At 41.8% G+C, this 27,070-nt stretch overlaps 1 protein-coding gene across 1 annotated transcript in view; it reads right to left on the bottom strand.

Annotated features, from left to right (window-relative positions):
* BCHE (butyrylcholinesterase) overlaps positions 1-27,070 on the bottom strand; it is a 347,216-nt gene that overhangs the window by 211,949 nt on the left and 108,197 nt on the right. The window lies entirely within an intron of this gene.

Raw genomic sequence — 27,070 nt, 5'->3', positions numbered from 1 at the left:
AGACGCGCGGGCTGCAAACGGCGCCGGCGGCAGCGCGGCCGCGGAAGGGACGGCGCATCCCGTCCGTTCCCGGCCTCCTTCCTGCCGTCCCGGGATGCTGCAGCCGGAGGGTGCGCGGGCGCGGAGGGCAGCGCCGGGCGCCGCCGCAGGTACCGGGGCTGCGCGGCGCGAGCGGGGCGCGCAACGGAGCGGGGTGCGCGAGTCTCGCGCGGCTTCGACCCTGCGCAAAGTTGCGCCGCGGCCGGGAGGAGATGCTGGGTATGGGGGGGGGTCCCCTCGAGGTCGCGTCCCCCTTTTTCCCACCCCCCGTCCCCAGCCCCTCCGCGCGCACCCCGCGCCCGTGCGCACTAATCGCGGCGCATCCCCGCGCTGCGCGCACCGCGGAAAGGGGCTGCGCCCTCTACCTCCCCGCGGCTCCTCTTCCCAAACGCTGGAAAAAAAAAAAAAAAAAGGAAAAAAAGAAGAAGAAGAAAAAAAAAAGCCAAAGTTGGGAGGCGAAGGCAGGCGGCGCCGCGCCGGCCCCGACGGCTCCCGCGGGCGGCCGCGCTCGCTGCGCGCTCCCCGACCCCAGGGGCCGCGCAACGTGGACGCGCCGCTAATTAAAGCGCTGCCTCATTTGCTGGGGCGGGGGCAGCGCGGGGGGTCCCGAGGCTAAAGGCACCTTGCACGGCCCCCCTTCCCCCCCTCAAAGAAAAAACCCTCCGCGAAGGGCGCAGCCCGTGCGCGCGGGACAAGGGACAGGGCAGGGGCGGCTATAGGAACGCGCGGGGACCGCTGCAAACGCCACGCCGGTCCCCAAGGACACCGGCCCCGCTGTCCCCGGGACGGGCTAGGGTACCACCCTGCACCCCCCTGCCCCCCATCATCCTTCAGGCATCCGCGGCTTTGCAGAAGGGACAGGAAAGCGCCCCGGGGAGGTGGCGCTGCCTGGATCCATCCCGCTGAGACCGCGTCCCCCTGTCGCAACACGTCCCCGCGGTCCTCCCGCCCTCCCGAGCCCCTCGTGTCGCCGCTGTCCCCGCGTGAGCCCTCGGCAGACCCTGCTGGGGACGGGCTCCGAGCGCGGGACGGGCGGCCGCCCCGGCGGAGGGCATGGCGGGCTGATGTAACCGGCATCGGGACGTCACTCGGTTATTAATAATAATAATTATTATTGGCAAGCGAGCTGTTTCCTTGCAAAGCTCCGTCCTGGAGCTGCGGGGCCCGGGAAGATGCATGCCCTGCAGGATGGGAACCTGGCAGTGCCCTGCTGCCTCTTCCCAGCCTTGCTTGCAATGACTAAAATTCACCTTCTTCCACCCCCCATCACAACAATCTTGCAAAAATAAGGGAGAGAAAAAAAGAAAAAAAAAAACTTTTTTTTGTGACAAATTAGACAAGGATACTTGAGCAGTTATTGCACCTTTCCGAGAGCATCATGAGGGCTCTACTTTTGCACCGGAGGCGACTGTTCCCCCCGCTGCAGTCGTTGCCACGCGGTCCTTTAACGCTCCGTTCAACGCGCAGCACAAACCAGCTCGTGCCCTCCTGATAGAAGTGCCAGTGCTGGAGAGGAAGAGGCAGGTTCCTCCTGAAGCCTTCGCCGCCTGCCTGGAAAGAAATATTCCCGTCTTTAGCGGGCTCCTCCGTCTCGAGCAACCCACGGTAAGAGCGAGAGCAATAAATAGTGCAAGGACGAGGGAAACTCGGCTGTAATTATTACGGATGCTTTCTGGCTTTCTCCGTGCTTTGCTAAGGCTGGAGTAGCTCGGAGGGTCTGGACGGGGCGCGCTGAGCACGGAGAAGGTGCCGAGTGGAGGGTTATGGAAGGGACAGGATGGGAATCGCTCCGTGCAGAGGGTTGTCCTTGGAGCAGGGCCCCATGGAGGAGAAACCCCACGAGTGGCCCCGGGACCCCCATGAGATTTCCATTTGATGGTAGGTTCTGATAAATATATTCAAAACTCCAACCACCCACTTTTTTTTTTTTTTTTTTTTTTTTTTGGAAAGAAAGATCTTTCAGAGGGTTGCTTTGCTTCAGGGTTGCTTTGCACACTTTTCATTCCTCAAACTGAGAAATTTTAGTGTCTTGAAGAATATAATTAGAGGAATAGCAGAGCAGACAGTCTCCTTTGCATAGCAGTTAGTAAAATAGCTTGTGAGGCTTAACCTGCTGGGCTTTTCCCGCCCTCTCTCCCCATCCGTGTATCCAGAGATTAAGAAATGGGGGATCAGGTGGAATTTCTCCAGCCTTCTGCTCCGCGAGGGACCTTTTCCTGGTGGAGCTGAGTCGCGTTGTCACCTCCTCTCGTGCTGTTTTGTCGCCAGCTCAGGGACATCCCAAGTGAGCAGACGTGGTGCAGAGGACTGACCCGGCCCTCACGTGTCGTGGAGAAAACGGAGAATTTCAAAGAGGGATTTTCAGTGAGCTAGAGGATCCTCGGGGCTGGAGAGCTTGTTAGGTCAAATTGACATTTCTGGCCACAATTCCTACTATTTCTCTTTCATTATCAGTTATATATTATATGATCAGTTACATATAGACCTGGGCAATAGCGTCTGAATGTTCCCAGGGCACGTTCGCTCTAACTGGTGCATACAGTATATTGTTTTTATAAGAAAATATGAAATAAGAACACACTAAGTTAACTTATCACCCAGTCCTACCCAAGTAAACGTCCTCATCTACTTTAAACCCACTATAGGGACACTGAAGTTGTGCAGAAGCTCCAGCCATGCACGGAGTAACAAACTATATGTAATTGGTTTTTACTCATGGGATTTCTTGCAGCAGAGAAATATGGCCCAGTATTTGATGATATGTGTAAATATTAAAAGCAAAAGAGGAAAGAACTAATGGATAGTGTTAAAATAGAGTGGCAGCATACCAACAAATCATGAGTGCGGTATTTTTAATGGATTGCTATTAAAAAAAAAAAAAAAAAGAGAAAATAGGCAAAATAAAAGGGAGCTTTTAATGGACAAAACTGACAGTTCTGTTATCCTCACCCAATCCTGACATTTCAAGATCAGTTTTTTTATCTAATGATTCAACGACCTTACATTTTCCTTCTAGTAAATCAGGCAGAGCTATAGCTATTTTTCCACCTCAGACACGTAAGTCTACACTTTTTTTTTTTCCCTAAAGGTACTGATATTTATTATAGCCGGTGTCAAAAAAACTCCTCACTCCATTTATATATGAGCTTCTCTTTGGCCTTTGCTGGCGTGATCTACAGCCATGGTTAGGCATGCACCGCTTCCCTTGACAGCAGCCAGGATTTCGCATGTGGATCAAGAGCAGAATAATTCCCTTAGGGCCATCTCTTCCCATCCAAACTATGGAGTTATGAGCTCTCTCTGTGGCAGTGCAGAAAGGTGGCTTCTCCCTGTGCTCCAGACAGGCAATTCTGCAAATCATAGCTTGAATTCTCCTAGGAGAAAGCTTTGCTCCAGAATCATCATTCTGGATTATTTTTTCTGTGTATGCTTTTTGCACATAAACATTTTATTTTGCAATTACTACCTTGCTTTGCTTGGTTTTCTTTTCATCTTGTGGGCTAATCTTTTGGACAAACCGATACCTTTATTTTGTGTGGACACATGAAAATGGAGATTAACCTCCAGCACGCGCTGTGAGCAACAGCACGGATTTCCAGGGCATACGGATTTAGAGTTGCCAGAATTAGAAACACCAGCCCAGGGAGATCATGCCAGGGCAATTCCCCAGGCTGGGGCCACAACGCCAATCAATTTAAAATGTAATAGAGCCCACTATTACTGCACCGACTTCTAGGGAAAGAAGGCACTTACTGCTTATTGGAGAAGAAAAACCTCATATTCTAAATTGCTTTTTAGATGAGCCTTGAGCCTACTTTTAGCCATGTCAATGGTGACACTTCCATTTATTCCAGTGGTGACAGCGTTGTCCGTTTAATGCTAGCTATGCTTCCTCCTTTTCCTCCATCCCATTCCGTGTGCTTGATGGCAGCGTGGCTCCTGCAGCTCTCAAGGACAACCAAGACACCGAGGAGACACTTCCAGCCTCGGTTTGGAGGCGTTTCCATCTCTCAGGAGAAGCAGTCTGACCATCCTGGAGGAGGTGGTGGTGATCACAGCATCTTCTGCTCCCATCAGCCTCATCCTCCTTCCTTCCGCGCGGCAGCTGCTGCCACCGCAGCTCCCGTAGACCCTGGTCATGGACAAGGGAAGAACTTTCATCCCAAGCAGGTCGGCTGTGAAGTTCAAGACGTGGAAGCGGGGACTGATGTTGTCTATAGAAAGAAAATCCAGACTTAAAATCTCTTTTTTTTCCCCCTTTGATAGGTAAAAACAGGAACGATAACACTTAGACTTCTAGTGCATGATGCATTAACACATTAATATGTTCTTGAATTTTTTTTTATGCTAAAAATATTAAATGGAGAGAGACAGAATCAGCTGGAGTGCTGCTGAGCGTATTTTATTTAGAACTCTGCCTTGAACTGACCCTGGAGGAGCCCTTCTCTCTCCGTTGACCATGGAAGTTGGGACACTGACTTTTATGTTAGGCAGTGAAATTGGATGTTGAAAAATGACTCATGTCACCATCCCCTCTATGCAGCACATACCTTTCTCCTTGTTTTAATTAAAATAATATCATTTTGTGGAGAAAATAGGAGTAAAAAGATGATGTTTTACATTTATTAAATATCAAGATATGTCTTTTTCATTTAGACTTTTGCCAGTTTATACAATACTGAACTCCTGCTAAAAGAAACGGTGGGAAACTACCATTTTAATCGCTACAACCACAGCCAGATAGTCATTATATGTAGTTGTATGAAAGGTCTAGAAAGCATGACCTATGAGAAAAGATTAAACCCGGTCTGATCATGAGAATAGCTTTGAATTATGAAAGAGCATGCTGCAAAACAAGCACAACGCTTTGTGCTCTATGGATGACAGCTTCTCTCAACAGAGAGAACTGGTCTTCATTTAGAGCAAGAGAGATTTCTATTAGACATTAGGGAAATGTTTCTGATGATAGAGAAGATGGCAAAGGCTGACTACGGATGTTTCAGAGACCTGTGAAGAGGCAGACCGGATTCCTGGTCAGGAACATCGGAGTAATTCTTGTGGCAGAGAGATGGATTAGGTGAGTGCCCGAGCAGCCTCCAAACTCACTTCTCTGATTCTTCACCACGTCTGGAGGAATAACTCTTATGTGAGCCTATGCGACTTCCCTTATATATGAGTATATAGTCATTAAATCATTTAAAAAAGCAGGTGCAGAAAAAGATTGCGATAGGAGTAGTGGCACCAAAACAACTGAGCATGAAAGAACTGAAGACTTCTAGGTCAGTAATATACATAAAGTATGGCTTAACACCAAGCCTTGTATGCCCAAGCTCTGGACTCATGTGGTTGGCTAAAATCATGGTCTTAAAAGCATACATATATACTATATGTATACTTTTCTAAAATCAAGCCAGCTGAACCAAATAGTCCCCACCTGTCCTCTGTGTGGCCACCAGAAATGAAGCTGCATGGTATTTTCTGAGCCCATTTTCAAAGAGATGCTGTTGGGTTCATCCTCCCTTCCTTACTGAGTGGTATCACAGCATGGAGCAAAAGAGCTGCTGGTGCCACTGAAAAGCACGCAGCCAAAAGACGTTAGCGCATCAAGCTAAATATACACTGGAACCATAAAAATTATTCTGTCTTGACCATTTTACAGAAAGAATCAATAAAAATGGGCTTACAGCAACTCTTTTGCACACCCGGCCAGTCCCCACGGAGGTTATAGTACGTGTGGAAGCAGTTTAACATGGGGATTAATACCAGTAGTTTACCCCGAGCACGTGGAGACTCCAACGCATCCTTACGGCTCCAGTTCCGTCCTCCTTTGGCTCTCCTGCAGGTTCCTGGTTTTAACAAGCAGCTTTGGGGCCAGCGTTACAGGCAGGTGACCCTCAGACTTTAAGGACTTTCTGGTCTCTTGCTTGTGCTGCTAAAAATTACTCTGGAGATGTTAAAAAAGTTTCAGTTTGTGAAACAGACATCATCAATATTGTCCAGGTGAAGAGTCTTCTTTTTATCTTATCTTATCTTATCTTATCTTATCTTATCTTATCTTATCTTATCTTATTTTTAATATAAAGCCCTGTGAAACTGAACTAAACCAGAAAAGCAACAGGACTGCATGCGAAACCTGGGGAAACACCCGTGTTGGCTGATTTCCTGCTGTGCAACGCAGACGAAAATGGCAAGATTTATTTATTTTTCTCCCCAGCAATCTGCATAGCCACAGATGAGGGCAGGGCCGTGTTGGAGGAGGAGTCGGCTGGAGAGGAAGGCGCAGGGCGCTTTGCTTCTCTCTGGCAATTTTAAGCATTTTTTTGCGTTTCTTGCGTGATTTATTCGCGCGGGGAGGAGGGGTCGGCCCGGAGCGGGGGATGCGCAGGGGGGTCCGGGACCCCCTGGCGGGCCCGGCCCCTGCGGCTGCGCGCGGCCCCGCCAGGGGGCGCCCATCGGCAGCGCCCTAATAATAACAATAAATTAATATTATTAACTGTTTTCTTCAAGTTTTCCAGGAATCTTGATGAATATTATATGCTTTAAATATTTTGTTTTGTTTTGTTTTGTTTCGTTTCGTTTCATTTCATTTCATTAATTATTTCATTTCACTTCATTTCATTTCATTAATTATTTCATTTCACTTCATTTCATTTCATCTTTTTACCCTTTGCTTCGAGCTTCAGGTCTATGGCAGCTCCTTGCACGTGGGAAGCTGAGACTGTGCCAAGGTGCAATTACCCCCCTCCACCATCCCCATCTTCAACAGGGTAAATGTAATATAAAAATGGGGCAGAAGCCCCATGGGGAGAAGTCTCCATGGGGAGAAGGGAAGAATACGAGATGATTTTTGCTTCTTGGCTTACTGAGGTCTCTATTTTCTGCTCCCTTTCTGAATCATTTGGGATTTGCTGGTGAACTGGCCCCTGTGAGCAGCTCTCCCTAGACATAGGGCTCTTGTATTGGGTGCAACATGAAGGCTAGTTAAACTCAGGTTAGTTAAACTGTCTCTGTGCCCCCTTTTCGTGCCCGTGTCCTTGTTTCTCCGTGTAGCCACGGCTTGGACAACCCTTTCACGTGGGAGCTGCTTTCCCCAGTTCTCTAAGCTTAAGAGTGAAGGCATGGGAAAGTCAAGTAAGTAGAGCAGTGAATTCTCCAGGTTAAGCTGACAGACAGGTTAAGATGACAGACGTTGTTCCCCACTCCTACCTAGGCAGCTATATCTATTTTTTTTTTCCAGTGGATTTTCTCCTTTTCTCATCTCAAAACCCGAGCGTGTAGAGGAAGATGCATGGGAGTCTTGGGAGCTGTAGAGAGCCAGAAAGAGGTTCTGTGTAGGGAGGCAGGGGATGGAGCTACCTCCGTTCTGAGTCAGTACTATGAGTGCCAGAGATTGCAAAAGCAACTCAACCTAATACTTCGAAGCAGAAGAAAGGGCTTTAAGGTATGTTTTCCCATCCTCTTGTCATGAAATTATAGCAGGTTTTAAAGTGAGTGCATAGCTTGCAGGATGAAAAAAGAGCAAAGGAAATCTCCTACCCTCCTCCACCTTGCAAGCCCAGCTAGACCCTTGGCCACTTGTAGTTTAAGGGCTGCTTCAGCCTAAGACTGCAGAAAATCCATATGCTAAAATATGCATTTGCTCTTACTTTCTTCCATTAAGATAACCTTGCTATAACAAAGAGCAGACTCTTGAAGAGCCTCCAGCTAATTTTAGAAATTCAGGGCTAAGCGGCCCCATTTCTTGTGGGCATACGGAGCGAAAGATCCTCTCTGTGCCAATGACTTTTTCCCCATCCCACCAGTGCAAGCGAGTGCAAGTCTGGATTTAACAGAACGGATAAAAATAAAAGCAGCAATGGGCAAAACCAATTACATTCCTGCTTGCCTAGGGATGGGCAACCTAATTTGCAGCTGACAGCGACGTGATGGACGGAGCCGTCCCTGTCACCGTGACAAATTTCCCCCCTCAGCACGAGCGTCACTGCTGAAGGGTCTCCTCCAGTTCTCCATAGTTGCTGGAGGTGCTGAATATATATATATATATACGAATATATATACGTTTTCCCCCTAAATGTCTTGAACAAGTTTATGTGCCATCTAGTAAGTGGTAAAGCTTAGGAGAGCATCCTTATCTCCCCTGGATGGGCATAGAGCAAAGATATGTCTAGCTCTTTTTGAACAAAATGCTACCTTATCAGAACCAGTTAGAATTTATTTTCACTAGAATAGAACCATGGCTTTAGCTGTTTCTTTTTTAAGAAACCAAATCCCCCCCCCCTTTTTTTTTTGACTTTTTTTTTCCCAGAGTTGTTGGAATTTACTAGTCTGCACAGGGAAAACCTCATGCTGGGTTAGGTAAGTCCTGGTTTATAGAGATAAGAGAAACTTGGAGAAAGTGGCCTAATAGGATAAGTGGAGGGGTAAGAGTTGTTGCTCTTGCACATATTTTGCTCTACATTCCCCGTGCCAGGTCCATGAGAGCTGCGTGTGTGCAGGAGGTTGCAGCTGCATTAGCTACTTAACTCTTAAATTGGAAATTTCTTTCTTTCCCCAATAGTATGCAATAAAGACCCATTATCAGCTGATAGGCAGACACCTACTATTGCCATCAGGAGGACTAAAAGTCTATAATTTCTGTAAACATCATCAAGATATCATCAGGAGTTTGCTATATTGCTTGCTCATATCAATACCTCTACTGCCAAAGTTGTGCATTAAAAGAACGTTTTTAAGGTTATAATGTCCCAAGCAAGATGCCAAGACGTGCCAGAGCGGTGATAACCAGCACATCCCTAATGCTGCTCCTGCCCTGCTTTCTGTTCCCTTGCACAATCACACATACATAAAACTATCTGTATAAGGAGCAATCTATGCATTTTCTATCCACATGTTTTGTGAAACAAAATTTTTGTTCTTCTATAGCTATTTAAGTATATTTTTATTAGATTTTTGAAAGTTGAGGCCGAGTGCTTCTAAGTTCCCATTTAAACCCACAGTAACAATACTTTATGCTTCAGAGTTACTGTGAGTTCACATTTGTCATTGATTTTAATAGACCTGTTCCTCCCACTAACTAAAATTAAACTTTAAGACTATTCACATCCTGATAATCCATATTTAGAAAGTTATTTTTAAAGATTTTGAATTTATTTTTAATGCAACCTTTCTTTTTGAAAATTAGGATAGTTGCTAGGAAAAAAAAAGCTTTCAATTTATTTATTTATTACATTATTGCACATTAACTGCTCATATCTATTTTTTGTTCTTTTACACTGTGGTGATCACACCTCCTGCATGGCAAAGGGCATAGATCAGTACAAAGTAATTTTTCAATTAAACTCTAACTTCTATTTTAGCAAGATACACAGTTACGGTGATTGGCAGAAGTCTAGTGTTTCTTACTCATTTTATCACTAGAAAAACACCAGTTTCTCACCACTGATTTTCTCCATAATAAGCTCTCCTGGTAGGCAGCCAGTTATGTGTGTAAGTTCCTCTTAAAGCCCCCTGCTTTGGTTAACTATTTTGGTATAGAATATCTGGGTAACTGTTTTGCTATAGGATAAACCAATATGCTGGTTCTTAGCTATGAAGACTGGTAACTAATTTCATGAGGATATTACATTATCATAACCCTCAAGGAGCTTGATCTCATTCTGAATGACACAAAAATTGGTTATTCCATGATCAGTTTGACATGGAGTTTTACAGTTTTATCCTCTTCTTCTGGATAGATTTTAATAGTATACCCTAATACTGCTTTCTTAAAGGGTAAAAACCCATAACAACTAATTTTGGGGTTTTTAAAGGAGTAATTTTCTTGAAATTGGTCTTTAATATGGCTAATAGCTCTTGGCTTCACTGCAAAATGGTAAACAAACCCATCATTAACTGTGGCTAATGAATTTTTTTTTTTTTTAATCTGAGCAGTACTGGGTAACAATCATTATAAATCATGCCGTGGGTTATTCATGTCAGTAAAGTGAATAAATTATTTTGAAAGTTCATATATGTATAAAACAGATCTGCAAGCAAATAGAGAATTAATTTTCTGGTTGTTAACCATTATTTTTTCAGTAGTTTTGAAATCTTTTCTTGACATTTTGGGAATATAGTCCAGCTGCTTTGAGACCCCTTGTATGCTGAAATAGGTGATATATGACTATGGGTATTACTTACTGAAAATTTAATAAAAAACCTAACATTTCATATGCTCAGAAAATACTAGCATCTTTGGTAGGAATAGCCATAGCAGTGCTCCAGCAAAAGAATCTCCAGCAAAACTCTGGATACTTAAAGAAAGGAGGGCAGAATTATTACAAAGTCTAATAGGGCATAGTTCAGCAAGAGTATTTAGTTGGCTAACGACCTTCTATAAAATGCTGAAAACTGTGATTTTTTTTTTCTTTTTAAAAATTAGGCTAAAAGAACACAGATACAAATGGCCAATAGTTGGAGCTGGACGTGCGCCGATGTCATCTGAGAGCTGAGGCTCTAAGCTGGGAATTCCTGCAGCAGAGCCAGAGTCCCTGAGCAGATAATGTTCCCCTCTTCCTCCTTTCAGCATCTAGAACAATTTATCTTGAAACTCAGAGACTGTAATTCACTTTTCCCTCGTCTATACACTTGTGTACAAAGGAAGATAATTTTATTGTTCATTTCCAGCTCTTCCAGAACAGGATGCATCCAGCCCCCAAAATGCTTTTAATTATTATGCTGTGTTAAATTGTACAATCAAGGGACAAAGAAAATACCATGTGTCTTGGAAGCGTAGGAATAACAAGAGAAAACGCAAATGCAGCCTTTCACAAAATAGGTTAGAAACCATTTAATAAATCCTATGGATATTAGGATTAGCTCCTTAACCCCCAAAGTCTTCCCATATACATCTAATATTATTCATAGCTTATATGTCGTGTCAAGCCTGATACCACTTTAACACTCCTTTTACTGGTTAAACACTCTGATGGATCCCGTGTGGAATTAAAGCAGGATTTGGGAGGTGCAAACCCCTGCGTGTTTACAGTAGCAGCATGAAAAGCAGCGGTAGGAAAGCAGGATCCGAGCAAGGAGCAGTTGCAAGTCACTGCATTCAGTTAGGGCTAGAATTAAAAATTATCATATAAAGCTCAATACAGACCTTTCATACAAAAGTGTTAATTGGAATTGCCTGCTCCAGCATCACCAGATTTACACAAATGTGATAAAAAAAGTAGCTCATAACCAAGCCCACAGGCTGTGGGTGGCCGTGTTGGACCCTATGTGTGTCCCATAGGCCATGGAGCAGCTCTGTTTCCAGACAAAAGCCATTTTCAGGGAACTTTTCAAGACCTGAACATTACTTATGGCAATAAGTAATACTGCATCAAATACAAGCATATTTTCTGCCTCTTCCTATTACTCAAAAAAGCCAAAATTGTCTTGTTTTTGAATTCATGAAATGATTTGCCAAATGTAAAGGCTCTGTGTGTGTGTGAAGTGCAACACTAATTCACAAATGCAGCATTTATGCATTTATAAAATCCCATCGGTACCACTTCATATAAAATATTTGACTGCCAGAATACTATTTTAAAGTTCTTTCCAGTTTTCTGTTTTGAAAGCTGATGTTATATTTTTCATATCATATAGTGTTTCTTTGAAGGACTGTTTTCTGTAGCCAGCATCTCGAAATCTCCACAACCTGCAATGCAGGAGATTTAGGCAGAGAGCAAACTTTCTGGGCGACAAGCACAGCTTCTTGAAAAAGCTATTTTGCAAATAAGATCACGACACCACATCCATTTTTCTCTGAAAAACACATTTGAACTGATTTTTTTGGTTAGCTCTAATTCAGACATACCCTAAAATGTAATTAATTTTGATCACAACATTTCAGTGATTCAGATGATGGATAACAAATAGGTTATGCTTATTCCTAATATAACAGTATTATATCAAACACTCAGTTTATTGCATTACAGATGATATCAAGTAATGGCAGTCATTCACATGAATAGTTCTCAAGTCTGATTGAATTTGATTCCTTATTAGAGAGAGTTCTACAGTGCAGAATATTGTACCAGGAATATAATATAGAAATTGCTCCTAGCATGCGAAATGCGCGATTATAATAAGCAAATATTTAACTCATACCAGGCTCTTGGGATCACAGTGTCAATAAGAGACGTGGGAAAATTAATTGTTTCATGCGGTAGAAGTGCACGTGAAGGGACCGTGGTGAGGGTGCCAAGGAGCTCCAGCATCGGAGCGAGGCCGATGAAGACAGTGATGACCTAAAATAAATGGGGACAGGGTGAGTTTTATGATCAAAATATCGAATATAAAACTAATAAGCGTCTGGTTATGACAGTAATAAATGGCAAACACATTCAATTGCTGGGAACATCATAAGAAGAGATAATGAAGGTAATGCATGTGCGTGGAGCCACACGTGCCCGTTTCCCTGCCGGTGGGCACGGGCTGGCTGGGCTCCTCACATTCCCCTTAGGATCTTTGCTTTAGGGATATGAGCAGCTGCCTCTGCACTTAAGCAGCAACAAAAGGTAGGCAACAGGTCTACCTGCTGTCTGGCTGAGGCATGGAGAAGAAAAAAAGATTTCTTTGTGACTTCCTCCTTAATATTCCTTTAAGGGCTTGGGACAATCTAGACCTGAGGAAGTCCCTGGTACAAAATTAAAATGAGAATTGAATTTCTGCTCTTTCAAAGCTCCCTTCCACGGTGCTGGAATTGTGCTGTGCTTCCTCCCCGGCTAGCGCTGTGACACGTCCTTATTCATGAGCATTTTCAGCAGGAGACAGATGTATGAACTCTCATTTTCTATGGAAGGTTTCTAACGGAGCCAGCATTACCCAGCCATGATTAGATAAGATGACACCATGGGAAATTCAAGATGGAAAAAAAGAGCCAGAAGCGGCACACTGCCGAGCCGAAATGCTATCAGCCCCTATTGAAGGGCCTTCATTTCGGACAGTCATTTCCATTCAGAAGGACTCTTTTAAAGGCACCAACTCTCTAATGAAGCTTAATAATTTTGATCAGGCAATACCTAGCAGCAGAAATGGCCTACATGCTTAATAACAGTGCAGTCATTTTCTGCCAGCCATTTGGGTTTGCAGCCAGACAAAAATGCCTACATTATTCCACTTAAAATGAGGAGATATATTCCTATTTCCTGAGAAACATATAATTTATAATATGTACACATATTTATCTAAACTTTTTTTCTTGAAGTCAGGCTAAGGGGATTTCCGTTGACTAAAATTCCCTGGGAATTTTAGGAAGAACCCAAGCCAATGTGCCAGGTAAAAGCAGAGCTGAGAATTTGCTTCTGTTCCAGGACCTTTTTATGGAAATCAGCTCTCTGATCAGCATCGTATGTAGTAGCCACTGTAAGAGTTCATGTGTCAGAATATGTTCCCTATTAATTGCACATACACCGGGGAGATCTTGGAATATGTATATAGGTGCGTGTGAAAATGGTGATGGAATGGAGAAAACAGATAATGTGAAGCACTACAACAGCTGAATAGAAGTTGAATATGAAAAGCAAGAGAAGCCGGAAAAAAAAATAAGGAAAAAGTAAATATCGTATAAAGAAAAAGGGAAAAGTAGATATTAGAATTAAATGCTAGATGTTGCTTAAATTCTAAACACTTTAATTACAGAAAACTGCCAGAAGATATTTGCCTTACATTAAGCATGCAGATTTTATGGGCTTTTGGCTCATAACTCATGGTGTGTAATACATAGCTCCAGGTACAAGGCTGCAGTAGCAGAAGAGCAAGAATAGGATTATTGAGCCATCGAAGGGGTCCTTTGGGAGGGATTTGAAGTGTCCTCCCTCTTGGGACATCTCAAATTCTACTTATTCCTTTGGATTTATTGAACAACGTTAAATACATTGTGTTAGAATAGCATAAATTAAGAGAATACATGAAAAAATGAGGCACAAATAATGCAACTGCTGGATATTTTCAGCAGGTCACTGGGGAAAAAGCCCTGTTACGGGTTGACGTGGCTGTGCTAACAACTTTGATGGAGATGTGGTCTTTCAGGGAGCTCTGAATCATGCTGTCAATTAACCCGAGTAACAATGTGTCTGTATGAAGTGTTGTATAAAAGAGTAATTTGAATAGAATTCTGAAAAATGGGTAAAGTGATTTCAGGAAATCTGTTAATTAGCCTGTCTCCCGTTCATCTTTTTGAATGCTCACCTTAAGAGAACTGAGGACTATGTTTTGTTAGCAACAATGTGATACAAAATAATTAGCTTGTTTTCAGGGCTTAAATAGTCATTACTTTCTTGTGAAGTCTCTAATTAAGCTAATCCGAGTTTATAATACATTAGCAACCACTCTTTATGTGGAAGCTATTTCTTAAGAGGATAAAAATAACCTCAAAATTTTAAAATGCTCAAAACTGCCTGCAAACTAGTAGCGCCTGAGATGGGAACAGTGCAACCTGGAAAATGTGGGCATGGATGTGATTTATCCCTCACTGCCCACATGCAGTTTGCTCATCTGAAGTTTGCAGATACCAGTGTTGAAAGGCTCCAGCAAAAAAGGGTTTTTTTTTTTTTTTTTTTTTTTTTTTTTCCCTTTTCTGTTTTGAAAGCCTGTGACAGCCTGTTACCACGAATTTCTTAGGAGATCCTGGTAGAGTATTACCCAATTATTTCCTAAAAAGTGTAAAGGTTTTTACCCTGACTCACACTGTACTGGATAAAGGAGTGTTTTTTTCAGTTTGATATTTGACTTCAGTTAAAGAAGAAGAGCCGATAACGTGAAGTCGACACAAAGCAAAGCATAAAGCCTGGCCTCAGGGACACAGTGGGTTTTGACCCTCCATCTGCCGAAAAGGAAACATTAAAAAGGTAGAAAAGATGGATTTTGGAAGGCTTAGCTAGCAGCTGGTGTTTTCTCACTGTGGGCAGAATTAGGGCTTTCCTCGACTTGATGCCTTGTTGGTTGATTTTCCTGCACAGTCCTTTGCCAGCAATATTTAGTTATGAAGCTTTCAAGACCTGCAGGAATAAGTTCATATTTATGCAAGCTAATTAAATGAGCCTAAGTGGGACAATAAAGAGTGATGCAAAAAAATCAAGAGTCCCGCTCCCAGCTGAAGGGGACTATTGATGAAAACAAATATTGCAAATTCAGCTGCCAAATGCTTCAAACAGACACCAAAACCTATCAGGAAGGCTGGTCCTCTGGTCCCTTGGCCATGCAACAGGTCAGGAACCACATTTGCCTTCTAAAGACAGAGCACTGAGCTTCTCACTTAAATAATTTGTAGGAACTTTGCTACCAGCTTATGCTCAAAACTGGAAAAGGTAACTACAGAGAGCAAAAAAGCATCTGAGATCAACTGCTTATTCAGCAGGCAAAAAAACCACAGTATTTCCTACAGAAGTATCTACCAAGACAGCAGCTAAGAGGTTTACCACATCATAGAATATTCTGTCTGTTCTCCCTACGCTCTACCTCTTGGTACAGTATCAATATTTCATGGGCTCTTCTTACACGGGCTAGTTAATTTGTTGTAAGAGACAAGATATATATAGTTTGTATAAGGGAGACATTTTTCCTGCAGAATATTTTAAGTAGATCCTTAAAACCCAGGAATGTGGCTAAGGCAAAATGCAAGGACATACGTCATCCAGGCAAGAGAGGCTATTCCCTTTCATTCCCATATGTAATTTTTTGTATGAGAGGTGCAAAAATGACTGCTATAAACAATTTTTTTGGAAGAATGTCAATGAGTTCCTGGTTTTAAGGTATGCAAAATAAAGAATGAAGAAAGCACAATACAGCAGAGCACTGGAGTAACATGGTATTTCATTCAGAGAAGTGGCAACGTGTACAACTTTCCTGTCTTGGTTTTACTTTGTGCATTGCGAATCAAACCTACCGATTCCCTTTCTAATCATATGTTGTTAATGATGGCAAAGCCAGCACAGCCATTCTCATCCCACTGAAGTCAATATTTGGGATAGACCCTATTTGTGACCAGCGCAAGCAGACGGTGGATCATCCTTAATGCACATGTGCATGTTCACACTATCCTGCTAATTTTGTTTATGGCCAGAGCACACTCCAGCTAGAAAAGATTAAGCAGAATGAAACCTGCACGCCTTCTTTATGCTCCTAGAAGACAAACATTTCTTCAGAATCAGCTTCCACAGATTCCTCTAGCAGTTAGATTTGACTGCAGATGACAAGCTGTACACAAAACCCAGACATTTATATCCCTATCATCACTTATTAGCTGTTGTTATTGTTGCTGACAATGTAGTGATAATAATAGGGATTCTTTCCACACCTGGCTTTAAGATGTAGGAGTTTATGACATTCAAAAATATCTCAACAGAACTGACAAGGGAAGGCATGTTCAGAGGCAATTTATACCAGGAACAGCATATAAAAATCATGCAGTAGCTGGCTGAGACCTTGAGGAGTTTTTGCTAGCCCTTAGGATCTGACTTAGACTTTCAAAAGCAAGGTCATTTTCTCTTAATGAGATATCACTGTCGTCTTCTATAAATCAGCCTGCAATGTCTGCAATTTATATAGCCAAATGACATATAGAGAATAATGCTGTTGCAATAAACAGTGTAAGGGGAGTGGGGATTGACTGAAAAGATGGAAGTCTGGCTGTTGCCACTTCATTGACCAATTCAAGGCATGAAGTGACTATGACCTACTGACATATGTTGATTTCCTTAACTTGCATAACATTTAAGATTCTTCTAAGAGGTGTTTGGCTCTTGGAAGGGTCAGGCTTTGGGATGGAAAATGCCCTTAGCTGTTTCATGGATAAGTAGATTTAAGCCTTTGGGTCACTGCCTCATTCACAAGACGAAGAGCTGGATCCTATCTCCACATCCGAGTGTTCCACCCTTGTGCAATTGCCATGTCCAAGCAGGAATCCACTGCCACTGCCTACCAGACCAAGCACAGAGGCTCTCTCAGGGATTACTCAACATCAGTTACGTTATCTCGATGGCAAAAGATTGCTGTGAGGACCTGAAAATAAGGCAGATGATTGCTGCAGCAGATTGGCCATGTCTTGGAAATCTCAAGAGACAGAATGTCACCACTTCTCTGGAGCTGCGCGCTGGAAAAAGGTGAGGAAATTTTTCCTTACATCCAAGGATCTTTACACATTTCCAGAAATGAACAAATGATTCAGGGTGACCTGAGTAAAATCACCTAATGTGTTATTTAAAATCGGAAGAGGCAAGTTTTAGTTGCACTAGGACAAACCAGACAAAGGCAGAGGGGATATTATTAGCTAGGCACTGTCCCCCCAGATTAGAGGTATGAGATATAATACATATAAGGACCCAAGGGTGAAATTATCTCAGGATAATAAACCCTTTAGGATTCTAAATTGCATCCAAAACAATCAAACCTGTTACCATAGCACTCATTTTAGTACACAGATAAATTTGTAGCTCTTGTTTATATAGCTCATCCTCTGGAGGCACTAATATGATTCCCTTTAAAACTCAAGTTAATGAGAAAATAATGGAGCATTGTAGATATAAGCAATTTTTTTTTCCTGGTGACTGTCATCATCTTTTATACAGCCAGAGGGCTCCTTGAAAGTATAAGTTGGATTTATTTTATGTACCACAAAACCATTAAAAATCTTTCTTTACACCAAGCTTTTCTGATTCCAGCCTAAAGCCAAAAATACTTACTGTCTAAATATATTTATGAATCAGTATATCATCTATAAATCTTACCTTATCCCTGATAATAAATTTAAATTGTAACTTTTAGGAACTCACCTTAGCAACATACATACGTATTTTATTGGTTTTCCTGAGCTGAAATCACTGACGAGATCCTGCAGGTGACCAGGGAACAGGGACTGCCCATCAGCTGCTGCACGTTGTGAGCTGTATAGTGAAGCCCTGTTATTTTCCTCTGGATGTAGTGCTGCAGGAAATCTCCAGATATTCTTCATCTGTTTGGAGATTCCTTTCTACTTTGTCAGCTGTCCTAATCCTTTTGGACCAATGCAGGGACTTCATTCGTGTGGAATTTCACCAAATGTCCTTCCAGTGTAAGGAAATCAGTTCAGTTGATGTAAGCAAATGCGATACCAGTTGGTACCAAATTGCAACTCCCCTTTCGTCCAGGTGCTCGAGATGTTCCTGAGGGCACATTTGGATCATGTAGGAAACAGGCTGGTCATACAAAAAAAAGCCAGTACATAGGATTTAGCAAAGCTCAGGCTTAATAACATTGAGCATTCTTAAGGCTCTGAACATCTTTCCAGGGCTGAACTTTCCCTGACCATCTCCCTTCCACCAGATTGCCCTCTGTTGCTAACCCCTTCAATGCTAACACTTGTGTTTTGCAGCTGTGTTTTCTCTAATACCATGTTATTTGACACAGTTGGAGCCAGGCTGGGTCTGCCCCTCGGGGATCTGCCTGGGAAAGCCGTTCAATGTTTCCTTCTGCTGGCTGTGCCTCGAATGAGTGTATATTTGAAATTGGCCCTGTGATAGGAAATATACATGCAAAAATCTCTAGGGATCAGATTAGGCAATTTTAATCATAATGCTGGCCTCCATGGAAAAACATTCCTTGAAAAACTCTTAAATATATTTTTTCTCTCTTTTTTTTTTAAATAACCCTAGGCTCTGTAGGAGTTTTCCATATCTGAATCAAAAAAGGGATTTGGGTTTAATTCTGGCATTTCCTGAATCTCCTCAGCCGCTGTGATGTGCAGGGTGCCAGCCTGTTACCTGGAGGGAGGCCCCACAGCAGCCCAGCTTGAAGCTAGCAGGATCAGGGGGTGGTTGGGCTGTCACAGGTTGTCCACTCCACCTCTCTGCAGATGTCAACCCGTTCTTGGCGCATATTTCTAACAGTTTGGAAAGCCGGTGTCAAAAATGCTTATATGACTTCCCTTGGGAGACTCTTTTAGTCTAGCTGATCTTTCCACTGGGACCAATTTGGTCTTAATATTCAATTACATTTTCCCTGGAATGTCATTAATGATAGTTGTAGCCCCTGTCCCAGAGGGTTCTTTACCTCCTCACAGCGGTTCCTCGCTTCCTTCTAGATGACTCTTAACATTTGCTTCTAGTTCCAGTTCAGCAGGACAGCACATATGATACCTGTGTGGTCAAACACGTACAACATCATGTAGAAACCCGTTAAACCTCCGAATCATTTTATTGAGCTTCCATCAACTTGTCTATTTACCTGATTTGCTGAGTCTTGTCCAGCCAAATAACTGTTTTATTTTAATTTTTTATTTCGCTTGGAGTTGGAGTTGTCAGTGCATGAATCAAAGCCTAGTGAGGTCTCCTAGATGATTTTAATGCATATTATGCTGGGTTCTTCAGCCTCAGTTCTTCAGTTTTCAGGAACCTGACTGACACAGATCAATGGATTTTATTTTATTGAATCAGTTGTGACAGTTAATGCCCATTAAATTGGAGACAGAGGGGCCTATGCAAGTGCCTAAAGTTTTCCTGAATTGTGCACTATTTAAAACAAATAATTTTGTGGTTTGACATCAAAATATTTTGCTTTTCAAAAATAAAATAAAACCATATATAGAGATATGGAAATTGATACACATTTTACACATATATGATTAGACTAACTCAGTATTTTTCATTATTTCCAGCCAGACGGGCCTTTAGGAGAATCCCTTCAATCTGTCACCAAGTTGTGTAAATTAGTTGTGTGTGTTTTAGAAGGTTTCATACTGTGACCTTCAGGGGATTATGAAAGAAGTGGAGTGAGGGAATAGGATTTAGACTTTTTATTTTATTTTAGGCTCTAATAAGATTTTAAGAGTCTTGCATCTTCTAATTGCCTCTCATGGCTCTTTGGAGTTGCAAACAAATGGCTGAGAAAAGTTGTACTAAATAAATCAAATTTGACTAGTTAAAATTACATTGTTAGAAGGCTTTCCTCAAAGACAGTGAGTTTTTGTGGGTTTTATTATGGCAAAATATTGCTAGAGGAGCAAAACAGCACACACAGTGGTGATGGAGCTTGTTGTCCCTCTGCAATCAGTGATGGATCTGGCTCCATATGGAGGGAATGGTTGGACCTACCTACCTTTCTTTGCTCCCACTCCTCCTCTTTTCCCCATTTTTGGCTGCTCATTCAATAACAGCTTTAAAGTGTGACAAAACCCTGAATATTTATGAATACTCTCTGCCCACCAGTATCTTTCCACTGGAATGACTTCTGCTCTTCCAAATCTTTGAGCAATATTGAAAGACTTTCCATTGGTTTAAAAATGAGAGGAGAGGAGAGGAGAGGAGAGGAGAGGAGAGGAGAGGAGAGGAGAGGAGAGGAGAGGAGAGGAGAGGAGAGGAGAGGAGAGGAGAGGAGAGGAGAGGAGAGGAGAGGAGAGGAGAGGAGAGGAGAGGAGAGGAGAGGAGAGGAGAGGAGAGGAGAGGAGAGGAGAGGAGAGGAGAGGAGAGGAGAGGAGAGGAGAGGAGAGGAGAGGAGAGGAGAGGAGAGGAGAGGAGAGGAGAGGAGAGGAGAGGAGAGGAGAGGAGAGGAGAGGAGAGGAGAGGAGAGGAGAGGAGAGGAGAGGAGAGGAGAGGAGAGGAGAGGAGAGGAGAGGAGAGGAGAGGAGAGGAGAGGAGAGGAGAGGAGAGGAGAGGAGAGGAGAGGAGAGGAGAGGAGAGGAGAGGAGAGGAGAGGAGAGGAGAGGAGAGGAGAGGAGAGGAGAGGAGAGGAGAGGAGAGGAGAGGAGAGGAGAGGAGAGGAGAGGAGAGGAGAGGAGAGGAGAGGAGAGGAGAGGAGAGGAGAGGAGAGGAGAGGAGAGGAGAGGAGAGGAGAGGAGAGGAGAGGAGAGGAGAGGAGAGGAGAGGAGAGGAGAGGAGAGGAGAGGAGAGGAGAGGAGAGGAGAGGAGAGGGTCCTTTTTATTATTATTATTATTATTTTCCAAACTCCCTTAAGGATAAGCTGCTCTCTGACAGAATGATAAATATTTAGTTATAGCAACATATATAAATTCCATCGGTTCTGAAGCCTAGTGTCTTTGGCATAATTGCTCTTTTCTTTCAATGAATAATAATGGCCATTCTTTACACTTCTGAAAAATGCCTTGCTCTCAGTTCATCATCTAATGATATGTATAACAGTACCTTAGAACACGCTGGGAGCTTTGCAGAATATATTATTTTGCTTTTCTCAAGAACCCTTTAGTATTAGAATTTAGCTTCCAGTGGGGAGACAGCTTTGTAAGTGCACAGATATAAATAATGTCTTTTTTTTTCCCAATATAACATATGCAATGCTAAAATACATATATTAAAAACATTAGGGGATGAAATAAGGGGGAATACTACGTGCTGGTTAGGGCTTACATGGATAATTCACTTTGCTCCTAATGAAATATCTGTGATAGTACTGGTTTATTTATACCACACCAAAAAATCCCTCCATAGACCACTGCATACACATTATATATACCCAGAATTTCCCCGACGAAGGCCCAGAAATCAGAGTTTTTTTGCAGAAAGAGCTGCAAACAGTAAGGAAGGATACACCTGACATTTGAATACATGAGCAAACACATGTTGATGGCTCCTCCATGCTGATAAATGCAGCCTCCTGAAATCTTGGAGAAGGGAAAATGCCTGCTAAATGTTATAGTGCTGCTGAATACTAACCAGGAATGAGATTTCAACTTTATTGTTGGGAAGTCCCCAAAGCCTTTGCTGTGCTGCTTCAATATGCAGCTGTGGCACACGTAGTACAAGCAGGAGGCCGTGCAAAAAACTAAATCTCTTAACAAGGAGCTGCTCATGCGCCTTAGCATATTTTGGGGCCAGGTGTATTCCTGGTGTACATATATGGGTATAATTCATATTGTTCAAATGATGAAATTGATATTATTTTGGCAAGCTGGCTTAAGTGCATAAAAATCTGTAAGCAAATATACAGTTACAGGGGTAGGAGATTGCTAATCTTTTGGAAACTAATATCTTATTCTAAAATATATTTGAAAATAGCTGGAAAAAGCCTGAATGGACAGTTAACATATATTAGGTAGCTGTTGTTCAAGTGTGAAGTTTATGTCTTCAAGTCACATGATTGTATTTCTGGTCAAATTATAACATCTGGAAAAGATATCATTGGATATCACAGTTTCAAAAAAAAAAGTTTAATTAAGTTTAAACTTAGTTAAGATTTAAGTTAAGCAGAGATTAAGCTGGTTCCCTGTCTTGAAGATTTGTTACAAGGCAGTATATGCATCTGCCTTCTCGTATGGCCAAATTTTCCAAGCACCTCAGATATATCTAGATCTAGTTTTGGAATAGGCATTTTTTTTGTATATGTATATGTAAAATAATGTCATTTTATGGGCACATTTTTACCATTTTATATGAAGATTAGCAAGTCAAACCGGAATACATACAGAATCAGAAATGAAGTGAAAAAGTGTTGTTTGAGCAATAATAATAATAAAACAGATGAACACACACTTTTAAGGCATTCCAGGTTGCTGGATCCAAATATGAGAATAATACTTACCAAAACACTGAAAATAAGGGAGAACCAGTGTGGAAATTAGTATATTCTAATGGGAGAATTAAAAGAAGTGCAGCTGTGCTTGCTTTCCCTGCTGATCCCTAGTCTTCAAATTCCTCTAAATTAAATTGTAAAAAAGCGATCTCATTTTCTGTTTTCTGCTAGGCTATGTAGTTAATCCCTGATACAGAAATATATTAAGAATACCTATATTTAGGTAAGTAATTATTATTAAAATCGAGATGGCCTCAATCCAAAGAGATTCAACGATTTGTAAGGGTTTTCAATGCACATCTGAACTCAGATCTAAATTCTGTCAGTGGGATTGTCTTTGTCAAATCCTTTCATTTATAACCTAATCTTCAGGAGAAAAATCAGACCGTGATTTTAACGGGAACATTCAGTTGTTGCAACAAACACACGTACTGAAATATTCCGAAACAGCCGGTCTCCTTTGCTTTTTTTAAGCTTCTGATTACTTTTTCCTGGTGATTTTCCTGATGACAGCGTGGTAAGAGGAGCAGATGAGACTGGAAGAGGACCCTCTGCAGTGTTGATAGCTGCCTGTGCCAGATACCACAGAGCTTCTCAGCTCCTAAGGACAAACCAATAAGATATTTTAACAACTTTAATTAAAATTTTTCTGTTATTCAGTATTTCTGGACCTTTACTCATGTTAGAAGAATATGTATATTTTAAATTTCTCATTTTCCAAGCCAGCGTGAACTCAGCATTTAAATGCACTGTCACCCTAGATTTATAGTGTCAGAATTCTTCTAAACAGGAGGAGTTTATTTAAGATGGAGCAATTATAACCATAGGCAAAACCTGAATATCTCTGCACTACTTGAATTATAGTATTGGGGTTTTTTTCAGCTACCAGAGACTGGTTCTGACCCAGCTGCAAACAGCACACATGACTTGCAGGCACTTAGAGCACCATCTTTTTCAGATATCAGAACTTGTATGTGATAAATAACTACCTCTCCTCCCAAGATGCTTTTTTTACTTAATATGTCCTCTTCCCCTCCTGCCTCTGCTGCCACCAGCTCAAAAAGAAAAGTTAGAGGAAAAAAAAGCTTGTCAGCAAAGAATTGTTCTGGGACTTTGGAGCGAAACTAGGATATTTATGGATTTATTATATTCCCTGTGATAACAAGTTCCTGAGATGTTAGTACACTGTCAAACGCTTTTCAAGGTTAACAGTTTAGGGACACAATTATGTTGCAAGATGTCTGCAAGATTAATTAAGTGGATTTTAGAGCTAGGGGAGAAAAAGTGCTCCAGCGACCATTAGTATGTGAGCAGTCCCAGCTCCAGGAGCAGCTCCCGGTCACTCCAGTCCTCTTCAGAGAACCTCCTGCCACGTGGAGACTTACTCAGAAATATAAATATACTGAGGGGGACAACGATGGCGACGGCAAAGCCACCATTGATGTCTGCAGCTTCGCTGCTGTTTCTGCATTTTATTGTTCCCTTCCAATAGGGAAATTATTGGGCCAGTAAATGAATAGTCAGGGATTGTTTGTGAAAATAATCGCAAGATCTATCATGAATATTAAGAAAAAAATCACCAGTGCTTTAATCAAAGCATTGCAATAGGCATGCATGTACATTTCTGTGTGTATATATATATATATATATAAATGATATTATTTAAAACCCTTTTTTTTTTTAATCCCAGGCATTAATGAGGAATAATGCTGGATTGAAGAGGGTCAAAGAGATTTATTGATACAAACTCAGGGCACTGAAGAAGTATGCCACTGCTGGCTTATGTTCTCTTCCTGCAAAAGGACAGGGATGAATGAACAAGTGTCTGAATGAATGACTGAATAGATGAATGAATGAAAGAATGAATGTGTAATCAAATAAATACATTAAAATACATTGCCAACTTGCTGGCCTCACATATCAAGAGAGTTCTTCGGGGCCTTTGAAAAAATAACAGGCATTGATGTCCTTGTTTTTACTAAAAATTAAAATGTGCTTTACTGTGGCTCTTCAAGTGTTTAATATCTACCAAAGGCCAGAAGGTGCTTTGCAGTTGGGAAAGGGTAGGACGTGGTTCCCTGTGCTATGTAACCTATAGGTATCCACAACTCATTGGTGTCCCCTCTCCCATGGGATGTCCCAGCAGCACCCTGTGGAGCAAGAGCACAAGTGCATAAGAAGGACATAGCTATACATCTATAAAAAACATATCAATATATGTGTGTATAAAGAACATACCAAAAGCCTCTGCTTGCTGCAGCTTACAGAAACCACGTACCCGGCTTCTGGCAATTTTTTCCTTTCTGAAGAAACATTGGTGATCCAAATTATTGTTTTTCTGAAGATTAATTCTGTTTGGGGCTTCCTGATCTACCCCAGCAGATCCTTCTCCCTTCCTTCTGGTCGTGAAACAAGGACCTGAGGACGAAGCTCTTCTAGCTTAAGACAGGGGGGCCTCCAAATGGAAATTGCAAAGCAATGGTTGCCAATTCAATTAGCTTTCACACATCCACACGCAGATGGAAGGATTTCTGGAAGGAAATAATATTTAATACAAAAGGCTTTTATTTTTAAAATAAAAGCATCGGCATTATTTCCCACCGCTAATGATCTTTTCAGTCAGGTCAAGGATAATGAATGAAAATTCTCAAAAGGATCACTCATGCTTTCTGTTACTGACAATGTTCTCCTTCATAAAACCTACATTTGCAAATGCAAAATCAACAGTTAAATGTTTGCTTTACCTGTGCCTGTATTTCCCCAAGGAGACAGATATATTCTTTATCCAGTTTTCACTCTGTAACATTCAGCAAGTTTTTAAAGAAAAAAGTCTTCTATACTTTTGACCATTATGGTTGGTAAATATATTCTTTGAAGTTAAAAGAGCAGCCTTTTTATTTCATAACAACCTTATTCTGTGTGTCTCCATTTTTTTGCTTTTGTTTTTCCTTAGATTTTATAACACACAATTTCTACCTTGTAAAGAAAAGAAAAACCTGAGAAGGGAAGATGGCCTCTGGAATAAAAGAGAGTGGTCAAGGAAAGCATTACAGAAAGTTTTAGATATATACAAACAGTATTGGAGATATATTTTTAGTGGGACCTAGGTTACATATTTTAAGCAACTGCTTCAGGTAGACAATGTAGCTGCTAAAAGCAGGTGTTTATTCCAAAAGCTGCAGCAATGTTTTTCTGTCATGTTGCATTAAATCACTTATGATGCATCATGTTACGTTGCCCCACATCATGTTAGTACATATGGTGAAGAAGCCAAAGTGGAGTAACATGATGTGACAGACAACATTTAGCAAAAATATTCTCTTATTTGACTCAGATACTTGCTATCAGCTTGAATCAGAGAGTGTGGTCCTAAAAGAAGCTGACAGATGGAAGTGAACTCAACCAGGAACGGTGTCCAATGTAAATCCGAAAGTTTCTTGTCATGTACCTGCTGCTCGTCCTGCTGATAGCTATTACTATCCTCAATTCCTCTTTCTCAGCATCTTCTTTCCAGCTGTGGGTTGTTTGACCAGTTGGTTGTCATTTATTTTGACATAACTCATGACTTCCCAAGAGGGGCTAATCACATCCTGGTATCCTTTAAAGCACCGTTAAATGACAGTTGATGGAATTGCCAGAGAAGGTTTTTATATGAGTTAGATTATTATGAACTACAAATAAAAAAAGGGTGCCTGGACACTGTATATTTATGTATTTATGTATTTTTATGTATAGAAGGACTATTTCAGGTAACAAGAAGTTGTTCTTGAAGGTACCTCTTAGGAAAACATCCCTGCTTGTCTGTGCCCACAAGGCATCGTACCTTGCTGCTGGTCTGGGGGACTTGGTCCCTTGTACGGAGGCAATCTGCAAAGAGAAACCCTCAGAGGAGGTGTGCACTCATCCTCTTGCTTACCTGACAAAAAATAATTAAAAATTGTTAAATAATTAATACTGGATGTTGCTTAGCAGGTGCTAAGAGGCTGATTTAATAATTTTTGTAGCTTTTTTTTTAATTTAAGAATAAAACAGACCTAATTGAGCACGTTTTTCTGAAGCTGCAAATGACTGTAGAGAGAATCGAGGGAAGCAACGTTTCTTTGATTAGAATATTTTTCTCATTAACAGGATGTTCAAAATAAAGCAAAAACATTTGACGCACGGAGCCTGTGGCAATATCAAGTCGACACTGTTGTGCTCCCACATTCCACCTCATGTTTACTAATCAATCAAAAAAAGGCTCTTGCTGGCAAGAAAGATCATGTCTTTAATCACACAGCTGAAACTTTTTGACATCAAGCAGTAGGAGTTTCTCCATCGTGGCTCATGTGGTTATCCACACACAGTTAATGCCCAAGGTAGTGGGGCTGTGCCAGGGTGATGGGATAAATCCAAATATTCAATCCTACATGCTGGAAGTGAGGAGACCGCCACAGTTGGTGCAGGATATTGTGTTGTTGTTCAAACAGTTGCATCCATGTTTAAATTATTTAGAGGAGAGTGTAA

The sequence above is a fragment of the Tinamus guttatus genome, unplaced genomic scaffold (genome assembly GCF_059628265.1).
Source record: "Tinamus guttatus ecotype Peru unplaced genomic scaffold, ASM5962826v1 Tinamus_guttatus_pri_ptg000198l, whole genome shotgun sequence".
Taxonomy (NCBI): Eukaryota; Metazoa; Chordata; class Aves; order Tinamiformes; family Tinamidae; genus Tinamus; species Tinamus guttatus.
This window is presented reverse-complemented; position numbering and strand designations above follow the sequence as displayed.